This window comes from Xenopus tropicalis, chromosome 10 (genome assembly GCF_000004195.4).
Source record: "Xenopus tropicalis strain Nigerian chromosome 10, UCB_Xtro_10.0, whole genome shotgun sequence".
Lineage (NCBI taxonomy): Eukaryota > Metazoa > Chordata > Amphibia > Anura > Pipidae > Xenopus > Xenopus tropicalis.
In genome coordinates, this window is record NC_030686.2 from 20558423 (window position 1) to 20586242 (window position 27820).

Below are 27820 nucleotides of genomic sequence, written 5' to 3' on the forward strand. Positions count from 1 at the left end.
CACTTATCAACATTGAACCTCATTTTCCAGTTTGCTGCCCAGTTATCTAATTTTGTCAAATCGCTCTGCAAAGCGGCAGCATCCTGCATGGAACTTATAGTTTTGCACAATTTAGTGTCATCAGCAAAAATAGAAACAATACTGTCTATGCCCACCTCCAGGTCATTAATAAACAAGTTAAACAGCAAAGGCCCAAGGACTGACCCCTGCGGTACTCCACTAACCACACTGGTCCAATTAGAAAATGTTCCATTTACAACCACTCTTTGTACTCTATCCTTCAGCCAGTTCTCTATCCAATTACAAATATTATGTTCTAGGCCAATATTCCTTAATTTGATCATTAACCTTCTGTGAGGTACTGTATCAAACGCTTTAGCAAAGTCCAAGTAGATGACATCAACTGCCATTCCAGCATCAAGGTTCCTACTCACCTCCTCATAAAAGGCAACTAAATTAGTCTGGCAAGATCTGTTACGCATAAAACCATGCTGGCACAAACTAATAGTATTGTGAACTGCAATGTATTCAAGTACCCTATCCCTTATTACCCCTTCCAAAAGTTTTCCTACTACTGATGTCAGACTAACAGGCCTATAGTTTTCAGGCTGAGAACGGGATCCCTTTTTAAATAACGGCACCACATTAGCAATCCGCCAGTCTCTTGGCACCATGCCAGACCTCAATGAATCCTGAAAAATTAAGTGAAGAGGTTTGGCAATCACAGCGCTCAGCTCATTTAATACCCTGGGATGAATCCCATCCGGCCCTGGACCTTTGTTTACCTTTACATGTTCAAGTCTCTTTTGAATTTCCTCCCGAGTGACCCATGCGTCAGTAGCTAAATTACTAGAACTGGGCATATTACAAGGGAAGCCTTCATTATCTGGCTCCTCAGATGTATAGACAGATGAAAAATAAGAGTTCAAAATTTCAGCTTTTTCCCCGTTTTCATCAACCAACGTACCCCCCCGTGATAATAAAGTTCCCACCCCTTCTTGCTTCATTTTTTTACTATTCACATAATTAAAAAATAATTTAGGATTCTTTTTACTCCTAGCAGCAATATCCCTTTCCATCTCTATTTTAGCTTGCCTGATAGCTTTTTTGCATGCTTTATTTGCTTCCTTGTACCTGATGAAAGTTTCTGCTGTCCCAGCTAACTTGAATGCCCTAAAAGCACGTTTTTTCTTACCAACCTCGACAATAACAATGTGAATTTTTGAAAGTCAAAAATCCAAGAACACCGATTTTGTACACTTTACCAAAAGTGCACAAAGATCCAATTCGTCCACCAGGACGTCCAATAGTATCAGGTGTAGCTATTATGTTGGATAAGGTACTTAGTCCTTTGATACAAATGGCACCTTCATATATAAAAGATACTAAACATTTTCTACAACGCTTGCTCTCCCTTGATAGTGTGGGGGAGGGGAATGTAATCCTGGCAACATTTGATGTGGCCAGTCTTTAAACCTCGATCCCACACCAATATGGAATTCAAGCATATGAGTGGATACTTAGGAAACAGGCACATTATTCTGATGAGCAGATTTTCTTCTTTGTCCAAGTTTTGGAGATTATATTGAGATGTAACTATTTCATTGTTAAGGATCTTCAGCTACATGGAACCGCGATGGGATCTAACGTCGCTCAGTCATATGCCAATGCCTTCATGGCTAGGTTGGAAGATCAGCACATACAGTATATCATGATGTGGACTTCACTGAACATTGTTTGGCTTGGTGGAGATACATCGATGATGTCTTTGTACTATGGCGGGGTGATGTTGACTCCCTGAAGCGGTTTCACAGTAGACTGAATGGAATACATCCTTCTATCACTTTGTCGCTTACCTATGATCTCCAACAAATTAACTTTTTAGATGTGCAGATATATAGAAATGTCGAAAGCCATTTGTGTACCTCTTTATATACTAAACCAACAGATTGTAACCAAATTCTACATTTCAAAAGTCAACATCCACCACATACAAAAAATTAAATTCCTGTAAGTCAACTTTCTAGGGTTAAGAGGTTGGTAAGTGAAACACAGGAGCGAGGGATACAACAAGACAGGATGTGTCGAAAAGTTCAGGGATACCCCGAGAAGGTGATCAGTAAAGCTCAGTTTAGAGTACATCACTCATCCAAAAGGAGGAACAGGGAGGGGGGGAGGATACCTTTTGTCACACATTATTCAGATCACAGTGAATCCATTGCTCAAATATTACGTAAACACTGGTATATTCTCAAAAGGGCATATCCATCTGTACAAGAATTTGAGGCCCCTTCTCTAATTTCATATCGCAGGGGTAGAACCATTTGTGCCTCGATCATCTCCACTGTACTAAAGACTAGAAGTAAACAAGGTCGTACATTTTTGGGAGTTAAGGCTAAGGGTATGTTTTCCTGTAATGGCTTTACACATCCACATACAGGGCAGAAGGTGCAACTACGGGGACATTCTACCTGTGTTATGAAATATGTGGTTTATGTGTTGACCTGTCCATGTGGAGTCTATACCTCCAGAGGAGGAGATAGAGAACTTAGGCTGAAACAAAGGGAAGTGTGGTGGATTAGTAAATTGAAATCGCTTTACCCTGTAGGGTTAAATAGGGACTATGATTTGTTCCTTTTTTTGTAATTCATATATATTGTGCTGCTATATATTGACAATTCCTTATGTTAATAATGTATAACTTATGATATAAGGATTGTTGCTATGGTAATGCTTTTTGGATGATGTAATTTCCTGAGTATCCCTTTAAATGTGATTCACTAGATGGATTGAATTATTTGTTTAATGGCCAGGCCTGATGAAGGGCATGTGCTTTGCCTGAAATGTTGTTTATGTGATGTGATTCTTTTTTTAATGTACACTTTTGCAAATAATCCATGTGCTGCATCTTTTTCAATTGCATATAGGCCAGCTAGCCTACTGCAGTACTTATTTCATAATAAAAACCTTTAATGTTATTTATCAAATATAAATGACCTAAAACATGATGGACATTAATATTTTAAAATCCCATCTCAAATTTTGCATGCAAGAAATTTTACACAACACTTCTTGCTTTCTTTGAATTCTTTAGAGTGTAGTGTTTTCTGCTTTGATCTTTTCGAAGATTGCCCAAGGTTCCCACCGATTGAAATGGTAAAATAAGTTAAACCTTCTAGAGCCTTCCTTTCTTTGTAATGCGCTTCTGTAGATTTATGTGTGAAGTGATGGAAAAAATGTCTATTCGGATTTGAATGGGAAAAAAGTATTTCCTTTTGAGATTTTATGATGTTTGATAAATTGGTCCCAAAATATTAAAGGGGAACTCCAGCTTCTGAAACAAAATCACACAACAGAGAAACCCCTGCTATACCCATCATTATCAATAAGCAGATTGTTTAAGAAATGCAAAATATTATGGCACTCCAAGGAAGGAGTTCTTCCCTTCCCCCCGATGATTATCTTCCAGAGGTACAGACCCCCACCATAGTAATATGAGTTTGTGTTCTTATACCTGACTTCATTTGTAACAAATGTGCTTGTTACTCCCCTCAAATGATATTACCTTGATGTAAGAGAACCAGCTTCATCCTGTATTTCACTGAAACAGATGCGAAGCAGGAACCTATTGTCTTACAGGGTTGTAACAGCCTGAGCTGAAACTGTTGGGTTATTATGGATAGGCAAATGAAAGGAAAGATAGAAAAAAAACAGAAAGGAGAGACAGAGAATTAGGAAGAAGTAAAAGAAATAGAGAAGAAAGGGTATGAAAATGTCAGACTTTCTATTGTTGTTTAGCAAAATTCATGGGCTAACGCCTTACTGGCTAAATGTACCTTAGAACTCCATTTGATTATGTAAATTTTTTGTTAAAATTACATATTTTTAGGGATGCAGGATCAGAAATCTGAATCCTTGAAATGATGTGACATGGAAGTTTGAAATTTTTCACCCCAGCATGGCCTAATTTGCATATGCAAATTAGGATTTGGATTCAGTATTGGGTCAAATCTTTCACAGTGAATTTGGGGTTTGGTCGAATCCCAAAACAGTGGATTTGGTGCATCCCTACATATATTATAATTGCATGCCTTTCATAGATAAGCTTTCAAATTGTGATTCTGTTAATGCAATGGTTATTAAATTGTGGTTAAATAACTGCCTGAACTGACCTGTGTCTGGAAATTGACCCTTCGGATACCGCACTTTCGACATATAGCAGTGTCACTATTTTCCAAAGACATGGCCAAAAGTATGCAGACACCCTTCTTATTAATGGATCTGTTATATAATAATTTAGCCACACCCATTAATGCAGGGGCATAAAATGAACACAAAATGCAATGACCTAACACAAATATTTGCAGTAGAACAGGTGGTAATGCAGAGATCTGTGACTTTCGACATGGTGCTGGCATAGAATTTCTAATTCTCCATCAAATCAGTTTGTTAGACTTCTGCACCGCTACACTTTAGCTGGTCAACTTATCCTTAAGAGGAAATATCTAGGAATAACAACAGTTCAAGCACAAAGTAGTAGGCCTTTGGAAGCAACATAAGAAAAATATTTGTATTTGTTAGCTTAATTAACTGGGTAACTAGCCATGTAGCTTCACACAACCTTAAGCTCACCATGCTTAAGCATCAGTGGTGTAGAGCACACCACTAATGGACTTTGGAGTAGAAAATCATGCTTCAGTATATAGCAAATTTGGGACTGACCTGACGTATAACAAGAGAATACTACCTGTCTGGTAACTGTTTAATGGCAGAGGAATAATGGTTTTGGGCTGTTTTTATGGTTTGGGCTAGGTCCCTAAATTTCAGCAAAGGGAAATCTGTTTCAGCGTGGCAATTCTCCGGTGCCCAAACAAAGTCCATAAAAAAATATTGATTCTGGTGTTGAATAATTTCACTCACTTGCACAGAGCCCAGACCTGAACCCCTTTGGGATGAACTGGAACACCAACTGGCCTTCACTTGTGTTTTAATGGAAGCAAATCCCCCTGTTCCAAAATCTAGTGGGAAAACCTTCCTGGAATAGTGTTATAGCAGCAAAGGGGGTGGGGGAACAATCCCAAAGCCCACAGTTTTGAAAATCATGAAATGATGTCTCAACAGAATTTTGGCCATATAGTCCATATATATATGGAATTTATTGAATAGAGCATAAGGCATTATTGAAAAAATATATATGTTGTTGGTATAGTGAACAGTGAAGGGCTAAGGGTAAATATATGAGATATGTATATGGATATATATATTGTATATTAGATATTAGATATGTAAAGAACACAGATTGGAATGTAATTATCAAGACGATGTAGGTTATTGATAGGAAGCGTTTTGTATAGCGAGAGAATAGAACAAACTGGAAGATATTACTCTTTGCAAACTGGTGAATACAGAGACGATGACAAAATGATTTATTATACTTAAGGTTATGCAATCAATTGTCCTGATGTATGACCAGGCAAGAGAAATGATAGGTATGGGATACTGAGCAGGAGATGGCTAATTAATTAATACGTTACAATAATCCATGCCCCACTGCCTTATGACATTATGTTTCCTACATACACTGTGGCTCCAATAAGTTGCAGCCCATATTGGATTGCGTTAGATAAAGTATGTTAATTTAATATTGCTTCTAATTGCCAGTCACTTATGTTGGGAGGCTATTGACCTTGAACACAAGGCCCTGGAGTTTGTTTTGCACTAGAAATGGCTCATTTAATTCACTATAATATCTTTTAAAAGAAAAGGAAAATAAAGCTTTGTGTTTTAGACAACTAGCCAATATTATAATGAGCCAATGATTTCTTTAAAGGGGCACAGTAATAAAATGCAGCTTGCCCATAGGGCTCTGCACCTAAAGAATCAGGTGCAGAAGTCTTGTCTTGTATGGTGAACACAAGAAAATAGGCGAGACGGACCATGCAGTTGTGCCAAACACATAGCCCAAATGTGACTGCAATGATATTGAAATTCTGCAGCTGCTTTGTAGAAAAAAAATTATTCAAAACACTTGAAACTGCACATTTCTCACTGCACTTATGCATGTACATGTGCCCTTTAGTCTTTTACTGTAAATTATGCATCAGTACCCACTGAGAATATTTGTTTATAAAGTTCTTGGAGTGTTAACATCCACTGTTCCTAGTGTATCTAATCTACTGTATATACTCGAGTATAAGCCTAGTTTTTCAGCACCCAAAACATGCTGAAAAAGTCACCCTCGGCTTATACTCGAGTTGGTTGCCATGGGTCCCTCCAGACCAGCATCCTCTGTCCTTTGTGTGCAAATTAGGTCACCCGGCAACCAGACCCACCAGTGCTCTGGCCCGCTCCCAGTCGCAATACTTATTTCCCCTTACGTGTCGTCTGGGACCAGGTCTGCTGCCAGTTTGCCAATGCTCAATGAGCGTGATGACGTCACTCACGTGACGCTGGTGTCCTTCGTGCTGGACACAGAGGTGCTGGTGCGTAAGGGAGGGAGGGAGGAAATGGCTGCCTGCCTTCTTTCCTTCTTGTACTCGCTTCTACATCATCGCTTGCTGCAAGCAGGGCAGGGCTGAAGTTTGCTGGTGGATCTTCTAGACCAGTCTGGAGAAGTGGATCATCTTGCTGCTGTTTTGGTGAGCTAACCTAACGTGCTGCAGCAAACTGTGGGGGTGGCTCAGTATTTCATAATGTCCATGGCCCACGGCCACCTTCTTTAGAAGGCAGTTTCTTTAATTTCATTTTATTTTTAAACCCCAAAAGTCTCTTTGCCCCTTTAGTTTGCTGTCCCACTTTTTTTTTAATCTTTATGCCTGAACTGTCCCCTTCTCTCTATGGTCTACCCACAGACATCCTTCTATAGACTCAGGCTGCAACTTTTTCACCTCCAGTGCTTCATCTATCTTTCTCAACTGTTCCATTCTGCACTAGACATTGCACTTTATATTATATATAAACTATATATAGTATTGAAAGATTTTAACTTTTTGTGTTTTAGCTTTGTTGCTCATTGAGCTAAGGGGTTAGTACTCTTAAGGTATCATTGTTGATACCATATTGTTTTGGTGAATCTCTTCTCTTCTTCCAAAGTTAGTTTACTGTTTTTCTTTGAAATAAATATTTAAAATCATATACCCCACTGATGCCTCAATTAATGTAATTTTATTGGTATTTATTTTGATTATTGAAACTTAGCAGTATGTATGCAGCGCTGTACAGTAGAATACATTAATACAAACAGGGGATTAAGATAATAATAGATAAATACAAAGTACAACAATAAATACAGATAGATACAAGATAAATACAGTTGCAATAAGTTAAGAGTCAAAGACACAAGAGGATGGAGGTCCCTGCCCCGTAGAGCTTACAATCTATATAGGAGGGTAACTTACAGACACAAATAGGCAAATGCAGTATAAGTGCTGTAGGTCACAGTGGGTGACACTACAATATAAGTGCTGATTCCCAGAGCAGGTGCTGGGTGAGTGCTCCAAAAGGTAGTCTTTAAGTTTAGTTTTAAAAAGACTGAGGGAAGATTCTCTCCAGGGGAAATCAGGGAGGGCATTTCAAATGTAAGGGGCAGCAAGGCAGAAAGGTTTAAGGTGGGAAACAGCAGTAGTAGTGGGGGGCGCAACCAAACGATTGCTCTGCAAGGAACGAAGGAGTCGGCCAGGAATATACGGAGACACAAGAGAAGAGATGTAGTGAGGAGCAGAGGAATGGAGGGCTTTGAAGGTTAAGAGAAGGAGTTTGTAAGATATTCTTTGTTTAATAGGAAGCCACGATAAGGACTTTAGCATGGGAAGGGCCTGAACTCTCCTGGATGAGAGGAGGAGAATTCTGGCAGCAGTATTTAATATAGACTGTAGGGGGAGAGATGGGAGTTAGGGAGGCCGGTTTGTAGCAGGTTACAGTAGTCAAGTCGGGATAGGAGGAGAGCATGCTTGAGCAGCCTAGCTGTTGCAGTAGAAAAAAAGGGACATATTTTGGCAATATTGCGTAAGAAAAAGTGACAGGTTTTGACAGTGGTGTTAATGTGGTCAGAGAAGGAGAGAAGGAGAGAAGTAGCTGCTGCATTTTTCACCCTGGGCTTCTACTTGAGTCAATAAGTTTTATCCAGTTTTCTTAGATAAAATTAGGTACTTCGTCTTATATTCGGATTGGCTTATACTCGGGTATACACAGGCCAGTGTGCCACTATGTTACAATGTATACAATACTGCATTTTGGTCCAGTGATGCCCCATGCTATTTCCTATATAGGCACCCTATGGTCACCTCCCCCCCCTAAAGTTGCTGCCCTAGGCACAGGCCCTTGAGTGCCTATATGGTAAATACGGCCCTGACTGTATAGCTTTGGGTGCCAAAATCTCCTACTCTATGGTTGGGTGCTATTTTTCTGCTTCCAATCCCTATATATAGTACAAACCACCATTCTCATTGTAATGTGATTCCAAATTTGCCGGCAGTTGCATTGCCAGGAAATCTGTAATTCTGTCTGGGCTGGCAGGATGACAACCCTAAATGCATACCCCCCGCTTTGCGCGGGACAGTCCCGCTTTTTATAGTGCATCCCTCTGTCCCGGATCGTTCCATGAATGTCCCGCATTTCCGTAACATTCATGGAACGATCCATGATAGCGGGATCCGCCTGCTGAAGCTGAGCGCTCCTGCTCCTTGCGCGGCTTCTCTCCTTATTAGGCTTCTTCTCCGGCGGTGCCAGGCTCTTTTATAAGGTTGCGCCCCGTGCGTAGTGACGTCACACATACACACGGGGCGCAAACTTATAAAAGGGCCTGGCACCGCCGTGCAATGAGCCGCAAAAGTAGAGGAAGAACAGAAGAAGTAGGAGCATGTATTGGGGGGGCTCTGTGTATTGGGGGTTCTGTGTATTGGGGGGGCACTGTGTATGGGGGGCACTGTTTATTTGTACTGTGTATGAAGGGCACTGTGTATTGGGGGGCATTGTGTATTGGGGCACTGTATGAAGGGTACTGTGTATTGGGGGCACTGTGTATTGGGGGGGCTCTGTGTATGAAGGGTACTGTGTATTGGGGGCACTGTGTATTGGGGGTACTGTGTATTGGTACTGTGTATGAAGGGTACTGTGTATGGGGGGCATTGTGTATTGGGGGGCACTGTATGAAGGGTACTGTGTATTGGGGGGGACTGTGTATTGGTCGAGGCACTGTGTATTGGGGGGCACTGTATGAAGGGTACTGTGTATTGGGGGGCACTGTGTATGAAAGGCACTGTGTATGAAGGGCACTGTGTATGAAGGGTACTGTGTATTGGGGGCACTGTATGAAGGATACTGTTTATTGGCACTGTGTATGAAGCAGGGCTGTGGAGTCGGAGTCGGAGTCGAGGAGTCGGAGTCGGAGGCAATTTTGGGTACCTGGAGTCGGAGGCGGAGTCGGCAAAAAATGAACCGACTCCTACTAAATTTAAATGGGAATAAAAAAAAAATAAAGCAAGTTTAAATGTCCCAATTCACAAACAGTCATAATTAATTACTTCTCTGCTATAAGAATAAAGCCCAATGCACGCAGTGCATAAACGAACACGTTGAGTGACCATGAGTGACCATGAAGCATGCTTTTCATTGACTGTATGCTTCACTAAATGGGACGTAACGCACAGTTAAGGTGCGGCAGCTCCACTGCGTCGTGTTCCTCTGTTACAGGGAACACAATGCCCTCTGGGAACCTAGCCTTACTCTCACTGATAACTAATTAAGTAAAAAAAAATTGCAGGACTAGAAATACTTGTATACGTGAAGGGAATGGATAGTCAATAGTTTAAGACTGAAGCTTTAAAACATTTGAAAAACTGCTGTAATTCAGCTGTAATGTTAGCTTAAACTTTAAACATGACTATGGGATTCTAGGGAAATCATTAGGAGTAGGAGTATAGATAAAATTGTCTATCAGTTTATTATCAGTTCAGTAGTGTTTTAAGTGCCCCTGCCCCCCTGCCCCTTCCTGGATGTACAAAATACATTAGCATATTAAAAACAGAGGAGTCGGAGTCGTGGAGTCGGAGTCGGAAGTATCAGAAACTGAGGAGTCGGAGAATTTATCTACCAACTCCACAGCCCTGGTATGAAGGGCACTGTGTATGAAGGGCACTGTGTATTGGGGGGCATTGTGTATGAAGGGCACTGTGTATGAAGGGTACTGTGTATTGGGGGGCACTGTGTATGAAGGGCACTGTGTATTGGGGGGCACTGTGTATGGGGGGTACTGTCTATTGGGCCATTGGGGGCACTGTGTATGGCGGGCAAATCTGGTACATAGTTATAGCTCACTTATAACTGACTGCCTTCTCTCTATATTTGTATTTTATATGTAGGAGTTGCTGTATTGTTTTCCTTAGGTAGTACAGTGTGAGGGTATAGCACATTTGCGTCTGATCTCATCATTTCAACTATATAAAAGGAGTATTTTTAGAAAAAAATGGGGTGTGTTAATTGGGGCGTGGCCACAAAGGTGGGCGTGGTCAAAAATTGCTGCGCAGGTAGACACAGGGCCAGGAGAGGAGTGACCACCATACCAGAGGGAATCCTGACATCACACACCAGGCACCATATCAAACCTTAGGAGAGGTATACTTAGGCTGTGTGATCCTCTAGAGTTAAGGTTTCATAGGGTGTGTTTATAAGGTGTGGTGTGGGATATTATTATTATTAATATTATTATTATTTAGGTGGTTGGGCCTCTGGGTTTCCTCTGGGTTGACCATATGGCAGACCAATTTGATTTCTTTATATGATGAGGTTAGAAGCTGGACAGTGGGGGTGCAGTAAATATTGGAGTAAGATTGTTAATGGGGTCCCTCAGGGTTCTGTATTGGGTCCACTTTTATTTAACTTGTTCATTAATGACATAGGGGAGGGTATTATAAGTAATGTATCAGTGTTTGCAGATGACACAAAACTCTGTAGCCCAGTTAAAAGGGATTGATTTGTGAGAGATGAGGGTTAATCTCCCATGTTACAGAGTGCTGGTAAGGCCCCATCTAGAATATGCCATGCAGTTTTGATCTCCAATGCTCAATCAGGATTTTATTGAGTTAGAGAGAGTCCAGAGGAGGGCAACTAAGCAGTTGCAGAGGGGTAGAAAGTCTTGGTTATGGGGAAAGACTAGCCAAGTTGGGGTGGTTTACACTGGAGGCGCTTAAAGTGAAACTGACACGCAATATACTTTTTTTTTTTTTTTTTAATTATTTTTAAACCTGCCATGGTGTTTTTATTGTTATAAGATACTAAACTGTTGAAAAAAAAATGTTCAAACAAGTAGTTGCATTACCATAAGGAATGTATCAACTAAAGCTCAACAGGGCAGCCATTTTTCTCTTCTCTTCAGTGCTACGTTTTACACGCCTTCTTTAAAGAAAAAAACCCAGAGGAATCATCCAATCTGGCGATTGCGGACCTGTGCTGCCCTTTCTGCCTTCATGTGCTCGTGAGTTCAACTTGAAGGCTTAGCTCAAGTCCCTGCTCTGTGTGTCTGCCTGCTCTTTGAAGCAGGCAGGCAACGGAAATCTCTGTGTCTGCTATCTGATTGTTTGCTCGAGGGGGGGGGGGTACCTTGAAGTAAGCAACGGAGAGGAGCTTCCTTATACTGCTAATGTGAGGGTGACGTATTTATTTCTGCTGCCTCAAAGTATGGGAAAGTGAAAAGGGATGGTCCTCCTAGTTTGTGATGTCTGCTAGCTCCTCTTTTGACAGGCAGCTTGAGAAGCTACAGTCAGGTTGCCAGACAGTCGGGTCCAGGATCTTCTATAGGATTTATTTAGAGAACCAGAACTTTCAGAAAAAAATAGTCAACATGACCTATAGGTAGGTTTGAATGTAGATTAACATGTTGATAAGATTTTTTTGGTGTCAGTATCACTTTAAGGGGTGATATGATAGCTATGTTTAAATATGAGGATCATATAACAATGTTTTTAATTAGTGATGAACGAATCTATCCCGAAAAATTAGAGAAACAGAAAAAATGTTGCACGTAAAAAAGACAAATATTTACCAGTAGGTCCTTCCAACAGACACAAGGGCACCCATTCCATTTAGAAGAAAGGAGGTTCCGTTTAAATATTCAGAGTTTTTTACTGTGAGAGCTAAATTCTGTGGAGTGGAATTCTCTCTCTGAATCAGTTGTACTGTTTGATACATTAGATAGCATGGGCGTCCACAGAAGGGGGCAAGAGGGGGCACTTGCCCCCCCCTGGAAAAGTAGCAAGAAAAACAAAAACCTTACTCCGTTTCTGCACTTTCCCCTCAAGCCCGTTTTTGCTGTGCTCCGATTGGATCTTTCTTCTTGTGGATTCACCAATCAGAGCACAGCTTCCTTGACAGACAGTAAAATTGACCAATCAGAGCACAGATGCACACAGGGATCGGGAGATTTTGCAAACTGGAAACAGAAATAAAGACTGAAAAGATGAATCTGCAGCTGTAACTTTACCTGAGAACCAACTCTCAACTTTTGCTGCAGTTTTCATCCCACAGGTACTATACACAGGTACTATACAGTTCTAAAGAATCACTAGCTGACATTAAATTGTTTAATTTATAATCTATCCCCTACCCTAACACATGGAGGGTAAGTTAACTCTTTCCCTCTGAAAAAGCTCATTGTGTGTTTATATATGTGTTGTTGTTTTTTGCACTTACTATTTTTTTTTTTTTTTGTCATTGTTTTGTTCATTTATAGTAAGTTACAGTGGGGCCAATGTTGTGTATCAGTGCCAGTGTTATAGTGCCAGGGCCTGAATATCTGCCATCTGTACCCACTGCTCCTCATGGCATATAATGTGCTGGGTTTGTAAATACGGACTGCATCTCACTGTATATAATGGGGAGTCAGTACCCACTGCCTTTCTTGCTATAAAACTAACCTAAACACATCTAAAGGGGTGGTTCACTTTTAAGTTAACCTTTAGTATGTTATAAAATGGCCTATTCCTAGCAACTTTGCAATTGGTCTTCCTAATTAATTTTTTTGAATAATTTGCCTTTCTCTTCTGCCTCTATACAGATTTCAAATGGGGGCCAAAAAATATTTTTATATTATTATAATTTTGTATTACTTATTTTTCCAAGTAGGCCCCTTAACTATTCATATTCCCATCTCTTGTTTAAATCACTACCTGGTTGCTAGGGTAAATAAGACCCTAGCAACCAGATAGCTGCTGAAATACCAAATGGAGAGCTGCTGAACAAAAAGCTAAATAACTGAAAAACCATTAAAAATAAAAGTGAATTAGAATGCGAACTACCCCTTTAAGCTAACTGATCCCAAACACAAATGTTTGCAGATCCCCTAACAGAAGTGCGCGTATGAATACTTTTACTACTAATACTAAACATTTTAGGGTAAAAAAAAAAAGCACCCCCACCCGCACTTTTGTACAGTATCCCTGGGAGTCAGTGGGAACGGCAAGAGGTAGTTGGGAGGTTAACTTTTTACGTCAGCAGTGAATCCACTAAGTGTCACATTAGCTGTAGGTCAGTCTGTGTATGGGCCATATTTAGCCTCCCCTAGTATCATCCTGCAAAAAAAAAAAAATATATATATATATTTATCTGTTGCAGGATGATGCTAGCTTACTTGCCCCCCCTTGGAAAATTTTCTGCGGACGCCCATGTTAGATAGCTTTAAAAAAGGGGTTGGATGGCTTTTTAGCAAGTGAGGGAATACAGGGTTATGGGAGATAGCTCTTAGTACAAGTGAGGGAATACAGGGTTATGGGAGATAGTTCATAGTACAAGATCCAGGAAGTTGAAGTCAGGAAGGATTTTTTTCTTCAGAAAGTTTTTTTTTTGCCTTCCTCTGGATTAACTAGCAGTTATTCATAAAAGGTTGAACTTGATGGACATGTGTCTTTTTTAAACCTAACTTACTATTTTACTATGTTAGGTAGTTACATATGCTTCACTGTTCATGTGTTCCTATAATATATAAAATGTCATACCCATTGTCTCCTTTGGAGCTCTACAGCAAATTAATGACATGCACAGCAACACCCCCTTAAGTGAACTGTGTTCCTGTGCTTGCAGAGCCCAGTTTTGTAGGCAGAAGTTAGGGGGGCTCATAGTTAGCGATGAGCAAAGTTTTTCGCCAGACATGGATTCGCAGCGAATTTCCGCATTTCGCCATTGGCAAATTGTTTCTCAAAACTTCCGTGAAAATTCGCCCCAGAAAATTTCGGTGCACGTAAAAAAAATTCGTCACACATCAAATTGGGCGTGGTTGTGTAAAAAACCCACAGGCGACCAAAAAAAATGCAGCGACAAAAAGAAATTGCGTGACAAATGCGTTTCACAAATTTTTCGCCGTTTCGCAAATTTTATGGCGGAGTGAAACAGGATAGATTCACTCATCACTACTCATAGTTTAAAAAAACTGCAGTATGGTGTTTATTCCCTTTAAATACACAGTTCAGATGTGCTTGCAATTTTAGTGTCTTTGCAGCTGTCACATTTTTAAATGTGCACCTTTTCTTAGTTGTTTTTCTTTCTGTTCTGCTGCATCCAAAGGCCATATGTTTGCTAGGGTCAGTGTCCCTGGCAACCTGAAAGCAGGTGGAGTCTAGCTTTTTACTGCTTTTTGTTCAGGCAACATGTTGCTTAACAACCCCTTGGATGTTGCTCCCAGTGGCCTCAAAACAGGTGCTTATTTTTTAATTCCTGGATTGGGGGCAAGTTTTGGCTGCATAAAAAACAGGTGTACTGCCAAACAGAACCTCTTGTAGGCTGCTAGTCCACACAGGGGCTGCCAAATAGCCAATAACAGTCCTTTTACGCAGAAAATCACCAGTTAGGGCTGGTCCTGGTATTACAAATTTACCAGCAATATACTTGCCAGTAAATTTTTAGGCTTTTCTTGACTCTCTCTGTGGTCAATCAACCCCTTTTGAATAGAGACTGTATCTGCTTCATCTAATCCCCCTGCCCTACCTGCCCATTTCCCAGCCTAACACATCCATTTCCCCATCCCATACACCAATTTCCCTGCCCTGTGATGATCACCCACCCCCAAGTGACGTCACTGCCCTCCCTCCAAACCCAAAGGCCAGTATAAATAAAAGGTGGCAACCCTACCCTAAGGGTGCAATGGTCAGAGTGATATTCAGGAAAGTCTATGAAAAGGCAAATGCATGCAGTTTGTTGCCTGCCGAGGGAGAAACCACAGGGGTGGCAAAATGCTTGAATTGGTTGCATGTGCCAACACAGTGATTGATAGGACAGTAAATCTGAGTAGGAGAAAAAAGAGTAATGTTTTTCTTCTTTACAGTGGAATTCTAAAATAGCACAATGGAGGTATGTAATACCTATTCATGCAAATTTATTTTAGTAGAATACTAATAAATATCCAATGTAAATATAAAATGCACACACTTCCACTTTAAATATATGTATACACCTGCCCAGAAATAATAGAAACTTAAACATTTCCTACAGATAGCACCTAAATAAATAAATTAATCTATGAATACAGGAATATTTCAAGTGTTTTTATTTATTGGAAATTCATAGGCATCCAAAGGGGAAAAATGTATCCAATTAAAACAGGCTTAAACAGCCCCCTTGTTACTGTATTGAATAAAGAAAACTCAAAGTGTACAAAGGTAGATTCCAAATTTATTTTGTGTTTATTTGTGTTTTAATGCTCTTTTGTGGTTTGGTATGGAAGGATTTTCATGTTCTGAGATCTGCACATGTTACATCATCCCCATTATAAATAAAGGCTAAAGCTGGTCATTTATACAGTTTGGCCAGGCTGTTAATCAGGGCCAGTCAGGGACTCTTCAGACTAATTAAACTGTGATCCTGGTAGATCAAGAATAATTGGACCTGACTTATATTTGGCCAACAGAAAAAGGATTGCAGAAGTCACAGTTTTGATGTGGCCTGAATTTGTGAGAAGACACAGGCCTACAGCAGCATGTTTTGTCTTGGCATCAAAGGACATGTGACATTTACTATTTGTCAAAGCAGGTTTGAAAGTGGACATTTCAAGGAACTGAAATGTCAGGAACTGTTGTCCTCTGATGACATAATAAAATGCATCAGGCTAATGAGCTAAGCAATTAGCATGTTCACCAGTCATTGTTGCACTTGATTTACAATTTACATTGTTGAATGCAATACACCCCTAAGGTAATGTCTATACACTGCTCTCTGATCACCACCAATGCTTGATTATAAAGTCAAACTTAACTTGCTCCTCCCTTCTAATCTCTGACCTGCTATCAGTATGTGAACCTGTGCTGCCTACCTAGCTAATTTCCATATAATTTGTACATATATATTTTTTGTGAATTATTATAAATATTAAATTGCCTCATACATGACCATGAATTTTATTAGCACCATTTATTGATTATTGTTGTGTGTATGAGTACTGTATGACTGATAGTAGGGTGATTTTAGGCCTGTAAAATGAATTGTTAGTTATTATATGGCAGCTATTGCTTTTTTAGAATGTAGTATTTATACTGACATAGGGGACACACCTAGGTTGTCACTGATGACTGATTCATTTTATTAGGCAGGCTATACAGTTCAGGTTTTAATAAATATCCTCTTGGGTAGCCACTATTGGGCACAGTTTACTTCACTTGTATACTCTTCAGCTCTTATGCAACTGAAATTTTGATTACGACTACAATATGAAGCTAGACCGTTTTGACCAATCAGGAGAAGAATATAAAATCACCACCCACAGAGGGGTGAAGACCTAAAACATACTAAACCTTGTGTGTCAGATCTTATGCCTAAAAAGAGAAAAGCCAAATTAGAAAGACTGCCAAAGACATAAGATAACAAGCTGACTACTGTATTGCAAGAGTAAGAGTATCCTAATGGTTAAACACTGGTATTTTATTAGTGAAAACTAGAATATGAAGTTAGACCCTTTTGGTTAATCAGGAGAAGAATATAAAATCCCTTATTAACAGATGGGTAAAGACCTAAAACACACCCAACCTTGTGTGTCAGATCCTATGGCTGAAAAAGAGAAAAGCTGAATAAAGAAGACTGCCGAAGACATAAGATAACCAGTTAGCGCTATATTGCATCAGGGGTCAAAAGTAACAGCATCCTAATGATTAAATAGTGGCATCTCATTTATTCATCATGTTTAATTAACAAAATGAACTAATGCTTAGTAAAAACAGACAATTACACGTAACTAACAACTGATTTGTCAATAATTGGATCCGAAGGTAAGCTGAGGTTTACAATATTGACTTGAAGCAGAGTGTTCAGCTATTATACGAGGAAGTGGTAAAAATGGTGAGTGGAGTAATTGCTGAGCAGGTCAGAAGGTTGGGCTTTTTAACTGGCCATATCACTAAAAAGACCTTCAAGGGATCAATTCTTCATATTTAAAAGGATACTTTTATACAAATATCAATAAGTTTAAAGCAATTGGACTTGCTGAGCAATCTTTAAAATGTTTCACCACTTACCCAAAGAAGCCAGATCAAGGTCATTCCCAAGCCCAGTTGCTTTAGGCATATGACTATGAAGGTTTTCTATCGTATATTATAACCTGGCTAAGTGAAACCCTTCATAGACAAGGGGGAGAGAAGTTTCTTGTACTTGTACTAGCTTCCGTCTCCTGGGTGGGAAACAACAACATGTCTGTGTTGATTGATGGTAGAGATTCTACATATACATTTGGGGTTAGACCCAGTGTCACATGACACAAAATAGGATTAGTTACCATTGATCACATTTGCTAAACTGATGCCTGAGCCTGGTTTGACATTGACAGTGGCAGCAACAAGAAAGCTTGGCCAAGGCATAATAACTACATTTTTTTAATGATTGGCTAAAAGATTACCGTATATACTCGAGTATAAGCCGATCCGAATATAAGCCGAGGTACCTAATTTTACCTAAGAAAACTGGAAAAACTTATTGACTCGAGTATAAGCCTAGGGTGGTAGTGAGTTTTTTTTTTTACTTCTATACCGTACTGAACTGTATGTGTGTAACTTTAAATTATGGTAATTAATAATAATTAACAGTATTCACCTGTTTTAGTAATGCTGATTACATGACATGGATATACCTGATTAGCATTGCTAATAATGGGAAATACTGTAATTAGGTACTAATTATAGGTAATAAAAGAGAGCCAGGTGAGATATGGTACTGAGAACCGATAGCCTCTCGGAGCAATAGTTTTTTGGCTGCCTGAAAGCATAAAGAGGCAGAAGAGGGCAGCAAATAATTAAAACGTAAATAAATAAATAAAAATGAAGACCAATGGCACATATGCTAAAAACAGGATATTTAAAAACATACTTTATTCTTTAAAGTTTTATTCCACAAACATTAGCACTACCTTCACCATCCCCTGAATTGTGCAGCCTGTTAACTACCAGAAGGTTCACAGTTACTCATGTACCCCCCTACTCACTTTAGTAAGATGCTGGTTAACTGAGACTTGAGCTGTATGATTTCAGGATGCAAGGTCTCAGAACACATTGCTGATAAGTATAAATCCCTGCCCATCAATGCAAATGGCTATGGCCTCTCCCTCTGGTTTAGAATCTCCCGCAAAGTGAGCGGGGAGGCAGGAAGGAATCGAGTCAGGGAGGAGGGGAGAGCAATAACACAGGGCACAGCACCAAGACTAATTAAACAGCTACTTTTCTAGGGAAGTGCAGCGCTGAGAGATCTGAGCAATCTAAAGAAAAAAGATCTTAGAATAAAGTCTTACATACTGGCACTCACGTCTTCCCTCAGTCCCGCTGTCGTTCTATGCCACAGCTTCCCAGAACATTACCCTGCTGACTGCGCGCTGTTCTGCGCACCGCAGGTGCGTGTGACGTCACTTCCGCCCTGACGGGGCGTCGGGGCGGAAGTGACGTAACGCGCCCCTGTGGTGCCTAGAACAGCGCGCTGTCAGCAGGGTAATGTTCTGGGAAGCTGGCATGGAATGAGAGCGGGACTGAGGGAAGACGTGAATGCCAGTATGTAAGGTCTGTGACTCGAGTATAAGCCGAGGGTGATTTTTTCAGCACATTTTATGTGCTGAAAAACTCGGCTTATACTCGAGTATATACGGTAAATGGTATTATAATAAAAGGAATTGCTAATTGATGACAATATGCCTGTAAAGGGGCACTACACTATATAAAGTCAAATATATTAACTGATTGCATTCATGAAATTCACATGCCAGCAGTTTAGTAAATTTATACTTACCAAAATTTACTTTTCCCTTAGTCCCTTTGGCAGCAACCATGAGATTCATTCTCCTTCCCTTTTTGGTAGGACAAGTGGAACAATAAAGTTTAATATCCCCACTCCTATAAAAAAGGGTTTGTAACAACATACCTCAGTGAATAACAAGTACACACTAATTGATGCATGAAGATTTATTTAGGGGGGGATATTTTGCTGCCGAAGGGACTAAGGGAAAAGTAAATTTCGGTAAGTATAAATTTACTAATTCCCTTACGTCCCATACGGCAGCAACCCTGAGAACTAGCAAGCTAAAGGGCGGGTTCCGGTCATGCCGCCTTCTGGATAATCTTTCTGCCAAAGGAAGCTTCCTGAGAGGCTAAGACATCCACTCTGTAATGCTGGATAAAGGTATTTGGAGCACTCCAGGTCGCTGCCCTGCATATGTTCTCCATGGAGACATTAGCAACTTCTGCCCATGAAGTGGATATGCTCCTTGTGGAATGTGCTCTGATCTGAAACGGAGGTATACGGTCATCTTTTATGTAAGCCATCTGAATGGATTCCTTGATCCACCTGGATAATGAAGTCTTGGACGCCTTGCGGCCCTTGTTTTTCCCAGAGAACAACACAAACAAATTTTCATCCTTCCTGAATTGTTCTGTACGTCCTACATAAATCCTGATCGCCCTTCCTACATCTAGAAGAGGAAGCTGATCTGAATCTTCATCAGTAGTCTGGGTTATGAAAGGAAGCACAATTTCCTGATTGACGTTTGACATGGAGAACACTTTAGGTCTGAAATCTGGGAGAGGCCGTAGGACCACACGGTCAGGCAAAAAAGTAAGATATGGCTCTTTCATTGATAAGGCCTGCAGCTCTCCTATTCTTTTACCAGAGGTAATGGCTACCAAAATTAAAGTATAAAACGATAGGCATTTTAGAGAACAATCTTCCATAGGTTCGAATGGACTCTGACCCAGACAGTTCAGGACCAAGGATAAATCCCAGGGGGGACAGGAGAGAAGCCTTCTGGGCCGAATTCTAGAAATGGCCTTTACAAATCTCTTAACAAGCGCAAGGGAAGACTTGTTAAATAGTGCTGAAAGGGCAGATATCTGAACTTTAATGGTGTTGACAGCCAAGCCCTTATCGAAGCCCTCTTGGAGAAACTTGAGTAAACTATTGATAGATGACTGATCTTCCACTTGATTCTTCAAGCACCAATTCTTAAAGGTTCTCCAAACTCTGGCATAAATTTTGTTGGTAGCCTTCTTTCTGGATTGGATTAAAGTGTTAATCACACAAGGAGCCAGACACTGGGACTCTAATATGGCCCAATCAGTCTCCATGCCGTCATCTGAAGCACCGCCAAATTCTGACAACTCAGGGTTCCCTGGTTCAACAAGGAGGGAGTCTGAGGAAGAATCCAGAACCTGTTTTGAGCCATTCTCAACAGGAGAGAGAACCAGCTCCTCTTGGGCCAGAAGGGAGCTATTAGAATGGCATCCACCTGCTCCTGTCGGATCTTCTGAAGAACCCTGGGAATCATGGGCAATGGAGGAAATATGTAAACTAGGGGAAACTCCCACCTGAATGACATAGCATCCAGGAAGTCTGGCTGATCCTTCCTGTATAGGGAAGCAAATATCCTGACCTTCCTGTTCCTCCTGGTAGCCATCAGGTCGATGTACGGGAGACCCCACCGCCGTGAGATTTCTCCAAATATGTTTAGGTCTAGAGACCATTCCCCAGGCTTCGCAAATTTCCGACTCAAGGAGTCTGCCAGCGAATTGAGTTCCCCTCTTATGTGGACTGCCGAAATCTTGGGAACATTCCTTTCTGCCCAGGAGAGGATCCTGCGAATCTCGTAGTTCAGGGAAACAGATCTGGTTCCTCCTTGTTTGTTGATGTATGCCACTGTAGTGGCGTTGTCTGACTGGACTCTTAGATTTTCCCCTCTCAAATGAGGCTGGAACACCTGAATGGCTTTGAAGACAGCTCTCAGCTCCCGGAAGTTCGACGACATGGAGCTTTCCATCGGGTCCCAGTACCCTTGAGCTGTGTGATTCTTCAAGTGCGCTCCCCACCCCATCTGAGAAGCATCGGTGGTTAAAAGAACCCAGAATGTGCTCTGATCTGAAACGGAGGTATACGGTCATCTTTTATGTAAGCCATCTGAATGGATTCCTTGATCCACCTGGATAATGAAGTCTTGGACGCCTTGCGGCCCTTGTTTTTCCCAGAGAACAACACAAACAAATTTTCATCCTTCCTGAATTGTTCTGTACGTCCTACATAAATCCTGATCGCCCTTCCTACATCTAGAAGAGGAAGCTGATCTGAATCTTCATCAGTAGTCTGGGTTATGAAAGGAAGCACAATTTCCTGATTGACGTTTGACATGGAGAACACTTTAGGTCTGAAATCTGGGAGAGGCCGTAGGACCACACGGTCAGGCAAAAAAGTAAGATATGGCTCTTTCATTGATAAGGCCTGCAGCTCTCCTATTCTTTTACCAGAGGTAATGGCTACCAAAATTAAAGTATAAAACGATAGGCATTTTAGAGAACAATCTTCCATAGGTTCGAATGGACTCTGACCCAGACAGTTCAGGACCAAGGATAAATCCCAGGGGGGACAGGAGAGAAGCCTTCTGGGCCGAATTCTAGAAATGGCCTTTACAAATCTCTTAACAAGCGCAAGGGAAGACTTGTTAAATAGTGCTGAAAGGGCAGATATCTGAACTTTAATGGTGTTGACAGCCAAGCCCTTATCGAAGCCCTCTTGGAGAAACTTGAGTAAACTATTGATAGATGACTGATCTTCCACTTGATTCTTCAAGCACCAATTCTTAAAGGTTCTCCAAACTCTGGCATAAATTTTGTTGGTAGCCTTCTTTCTGGATTGGATTAAAGTGTTAATCACACAAGGAGCCAGACCCTGGGACTCTAATATGGCCCAATCAGTCTCCATGCCGTCATCTGAAGCACCGCCAAATTCTGACAACTCAGGGTTCCCTGGTTCAACAAGGAGGGAGTCTGAGGAAGAATCCAGAACCTGTTTTGAGCCATTCTCAACAGGAGAGAGAACCAGCTCCTCTTGGGCCAGAAGGGAGCTATTAGAATGGCATCCACCTGCTCCTGTCGGATCTTCTGAAGAACCCTGGGAATCATGGGCAATGGAGGAAATATGTAAACTAGGGGAAACTCCCACCTGAATGACATAGCATCCAGGAAGTCTGGCTGATCCTTCCTGTATAGGGAAGCAAATATCCTGACCTTCCTGTTCCTCCTGGTAGCCATCAGGTCGATGTACGGGAGACCCCACCGCCGTGAGATTTCTCCAAATATGTTTAGGTCTAGAGACCATTCCCCAGGCTTCGCAAATTTCCGACTCAAGGAGTCTGCCAGCGAATTGAGTTCCCCTCTTATGTGGACTGCCGAAATCTTGGGAACATTCCTTTCTGCCCAGGAGAGGATCCTGCGAATCTCGTAGTTCAGGGAAACAGATCTGGTTCCTCCTTGTTTGTTGATGTATGCCACTGTAGTGGCGTTGTCTGACTGGACTCTTAGATTTTCCCCTCTCAAATGAGGCTGGAACACCTGAATGGCTTTGAAGACAGCTCTCAGCTCCCGGAAGTTCGACGACATGGAGCTTTCCATCGGGTCCCAGTACCCTTGAGCTGTGTGATTCTTCAAGTGCGCTCCCCACCCCATCTGAGAAGCATCGGTGGTTAAAAGAACCCACTCTGTTTGTTGAAAAGACAGACCCTGAGCAAGATTCCTCTTCTGAAGCCACCAGTTCAGCTGGGTCTTCGTTTAACTGGACAGGATGATTCTTGTGTCCAAGGAAGAAATCTTTTTGTCCCATCTCGACAGAATTTCTAATTGAAGTGGTCTCATGTGCAATCTGGCCCAAGGGACTGCCTCTATGGATGATGTCATTAGACCCAAAATCTTCATCAGTTCCCGAAGAGATGATGAGCTGTGTGTTAACACTCCTTGCACTTCCTCCCGAATTCTGATTATCTTGTCCTGAGGAAGAAAAACCTTCATTTTCTCGGAGTTGATGAGCAAGCCCAGGAAGCGGATAGAACGAGATGGCGTTACCGATGACTTTTCCCAGTTCACTATCCATCCTAGATACTGAAGCATCCGGACCGTTCTGTTTAGATGTTTTCTCAGTAACGAGGCTGAGATTGCCATGACAAGCCAGTCGTCTAAGTAAGGAATTACTGTGATCCCTTGTTCTCTCAGAACTGCTACTACAGCTGCCACAATCTTGGTAAAAATACGAGGGGCTGTGGTTATGCCAAAAGGCAGAGATGTGAACTGCAGATGGTGTAGAACCCCTTTGATGTAGACTGCGATGCGTAGAAACTTTCTGTGAGCTACGCAAAGGGGAACATGAAGATATGCATCTTTGAGATCTAATGATGCCATAAAGTCTCCTCGGTCCAAAGCATGTGTCACTGATCTTACGGTTTCCATCCGGAATGATCTTTTCTCTATAAATTGGTTGAGAAAACGAAGATCTATGATAGTTCAAAATTTCCCATTTGGCTTTGGAACTAAAAAAACCCTTGAGTAAGTTCCTAGGCCTTCTTCTGCCAAGGGAACAGGTTCTAACACCCTGGAGGAAATGAATTCCGACACAGCTTCCTCGAGCGCTATCTGCTGTAACTGATCTGCCGGAGGAGTGATTTTGAACTTTGAAGGAGGGGTGGAATTGAAGTCTATACGATAGCTGTGGGCAATTAACTGAAGGACCCAAGGGTCTGTGATTGTATCTTGCCATTCTGGAAGAAAGTAAGCCAGCCTCCCCCCCACGGGTAGGGAGTCCCTGGCGTCAGAAGGTGTTCTTTTTCTTTTGAACGTTGTTCTTATCGTAGACTCTGTCACTTCTATTTGCGAGGGGATTTCTGAACGAGCGAAAAGGCCGAAAGGAACCCTGTTCCTGTCTGTTTTTGGGCTTTCTCTCTTGGGGGAGTATCTCCTGGAACGAAAAAAGAAATTCTTTTTCCTATTTGATTCTTGTGGAAGACGCTTCCCTTTAGATCTGGAGATAGCCTCCAACAGCTTATCTAACTCCGGCTCAAATCCCATGGAGCAAAGGCTATTTTTAAAGGTGACATCTGCTGACCAGGTTCTGAGCCATAATGCCCTCCTAGCCGCTGTAGATAGCGCCATCGCCTTAGAAGAAAGTTTTATGCTTTCTATAGAGGCATCACAGAGAAAATCCACAGCCGAACTTATTTGCGCCAGAGATTCTAGCAACGCATCCCTGGATACACGGTTATCAATATCCTCCGCAAGCTGCTTAATCCAAAATTTGGAAGAACGAGCCACCCCAGACGTTGCAAGCGCAGGCTTGCACAGGCCAACAGCTGTAGAATAAGACCGTTTTAACAAACTTTCAACTTTCCTATCCATAGGGTCTTTAAGGCCCGAGCCATCTTCCACTGGGATCAATGTCCTTTTCGACAGTCTGGCTATGGCGACATCTACCTTGGGAGGAGCTTCCCAAATTTTAAGCTCTTCCTCCTGCACTGGAAAGAGTAGCTTATGTCTCTTATTTATAGAGGGCGGCTTCTCGGGATTTTTTCATTCTCTAGCCATAAGTTCTTTCATGAGTGCATGGACAGGAAAAGCTCTAGCCCTTTTTAACAGTTGGGATGAAGAAGGCTCTGCATCCACTCCCTCCAGGGAGTCCATGGTAGCTTTAACCTTTTTTATAAGCTTTGCAGTATTTTCTGGAGGGAACAAATACAAGGCATCCTCTTCCTCGGAAGATGAAGAATCCCCCTCAGTATCATCTAACGAGACCACATTCTGGCTCACTTGTGATGTAGGCAGAGGACAGGAAACCGCGGAATCCGCTGTGGTGCCCTGTTTGAATTGAGAAAACATCTCCTGCATGGTAGATCTTATAAAGTCTTTTATCCAGTCAGTGGAAGCAGAAGTGGAAGGGGTGTTTCCTTTTTCCTTATCAGCCAAATAAGTTAAGCAGGAACAACAAAATCTTTTAGTGTAGTTATCAGGAAGTTGCTCATCACATGCTCTGCATTGGAGGTGCTTGGCTTTTCTATGCTTTTTAGCAGAGGGTTCATTAGTAGTGGACATCTGTAAAGAGAATAAACACAGGGTTAACACCCCTACCCCACCAAACCTTTGCCAGGGCATACCCACCAAGGTTTTACCTTAAGCCTCAATCAGGAGGCTGCAGCCTTAGACAGGGTAGAAACAAACACTCTTAGCGTTTATCCAGCTCCTACCATGCTACACAGGCAGCGCGGGGACAATACATCACCTTTTAAATAGCCGTGCTGCCTCTGCAGCATCTCGGGATCGCGAGCGTGATGTCATCAGCAGGCGCCCAAATCACCTTCCATAGCGCTCTTTGAGATAGCGCATCATCTGGGGGACTCGCTGCACTAAAAATATTCCTGGCAGCAAGGAGCAGAACTCGGGTGCTCAGTACCCCGCCACCTTGACGCTGACCTCACAGTAATCAGACACAGGCAGCGCAGCAAGGTCCCTCCTTGGACTTCCTCCTTGGCAACTTCAGTCGGCCATCTTGGGACAGGCAACTCTTAGTTGCATTAATGTGAATGGCGGACCGCCACCTAAGGGTTTCAGCACAAAACCCCCGGCACGTAACCCCTTGGGTACTGTGCCTTCGGTCATCAGACCCCCTAGGGACCTGGAAGCTGCAAGGAAAGAAAACAAGAAAAAATTAGAACAAATATAAGCTCATACCACTTGCCTACAGCAGGTAGGAAAAAAACACTGAGGTATGTTGTTACTAACCCTTTTTTATAGGAGTGGGGAAATTGTTCCACTTGTCCTACCAAAAAGGGAAGGAGAATGAATCTCAGGGTTGCTGCTGTATGGGACGTAAGGGAAATAGAGAATCCCTGCACAGGCTATGAGTAAAGGTATGCTGCCATGTATGACCATGGACCTCCGTAACAGTATCTAAATATATGACCCCTTATCTTCCAATCCATTCCCCATCTTGATTTATTGCAAGATAATTATCAGACTCACTATGCTCTGGGAGAAAATAAGGATTATACAGGCAAGACCCTCCAGTGCAAGGCTTAATCTACAAGTAAAAATATTGATGAGGCAAAGAAGGCCCTGCAGCAAAAAAATCATAATATAAAGAGTCAATTAAACATTGTGTAGCTTTTGGGAATGGGGGCCTTTAAGAAATGTAATTGTCTCATCAAGATGGGGAACATAGTAAGGGTATTAGTCAAAATTATTTTATATCATTATTTAGAAAGCTGATGCCTACTCCACACATACAGATCCAATCATTTTAACCAGCTTAGTGCAAGCTTTTTGACTATTCACACTGGAAACTGTCCATTTATAGATCATACTGTATATAAATAGGTCCAAATTCTGCTATTTGTAGCATGACTGACTTTAGCTTTGCAGAAAACAAATGATCGAATTTCCCTAAATATCTCCTATTGTATTATAATCACCTTGCAAAGACCCAAAAAAGGGCATGGCCTAGCAGCCCTGGATACATTCTCATATAAGTGGAGGAGAAGCAAGTCTAACAGGGCTGTGCATGGAACTCTCCATAATGGGAACTACTACTTAGGTTTTGTAATTGCCTTTTGTTACAGTGAAATATCATTAATCTATGCTAACATAGTCCGTATACTAATTACAAGTCTGTGGAAATCTTTAAGATTCTCATGTGGTAAGATGTCAGGTCAGCCAATCAAGTCATTCACTGTGTCAACAAAGACTCTAAATTTCAAGAAAGCAAAATTTAGTGCCATATAATCATTATATCAACATGTAGATTAAGATATTAGGATTTTAATCATAACACAGAATAGCAATGCTTGTTGTTTATTATTATATTAAACCATTACTGATCTCAATGTAAAGGCATTAAGCACCCTGAATAATTTAACTGAGATGTAAGGAAATTTATCGGAATATAAAACAAAGCAAGCATTTGAAAACAAGTGGGGGCAGTTGCTTATTCAGGGCCTATAAATACTGCATGTTTTGTAAAGAAGCAATTAGGAGGGCAAAATTGGAAAATAAGCAACTGATTGCTTCATATGCAAAGATAAATCCCTCCCTCCAAAACTATAAGAATATAAATCATAAAAAGATTCAGTTTGAGTTTGAGGCTCCATTTAAAAATGTATATAACTGATTTTGGTTACAGATGACTCTGAAAAAGCAAATATACTTAGTCAGATCTTTTCCTCAGTGTACCAGGTTTGTAAAGATACACATTGCTCAGCTCAAAAAATTTGTCAGTGGCTGACACAGAATATGGCATTTAAATGTTTAAGGAAAGTTAACAAGGCACAAGGGCCTGATGAAATCCCCCCAAGTAATTAGAAAGCCTAGTCCATTTATAGCCAGGCTAACTTTTATCTGCCATGGTAGGAATGGATCAAAGTAAAGCTAAGGTAATTCCAATATTTATATAGGGATTTTCAGTCCCAGCCTAGCAATTACAGCCCAGTAAATGTGATATCTGTTGTAGGAAAAGTATTTTATTGTTTGCTAAAGCATTACTTTTAAAAGTATTTTCTGCAGAATGGTGTTATAATTAT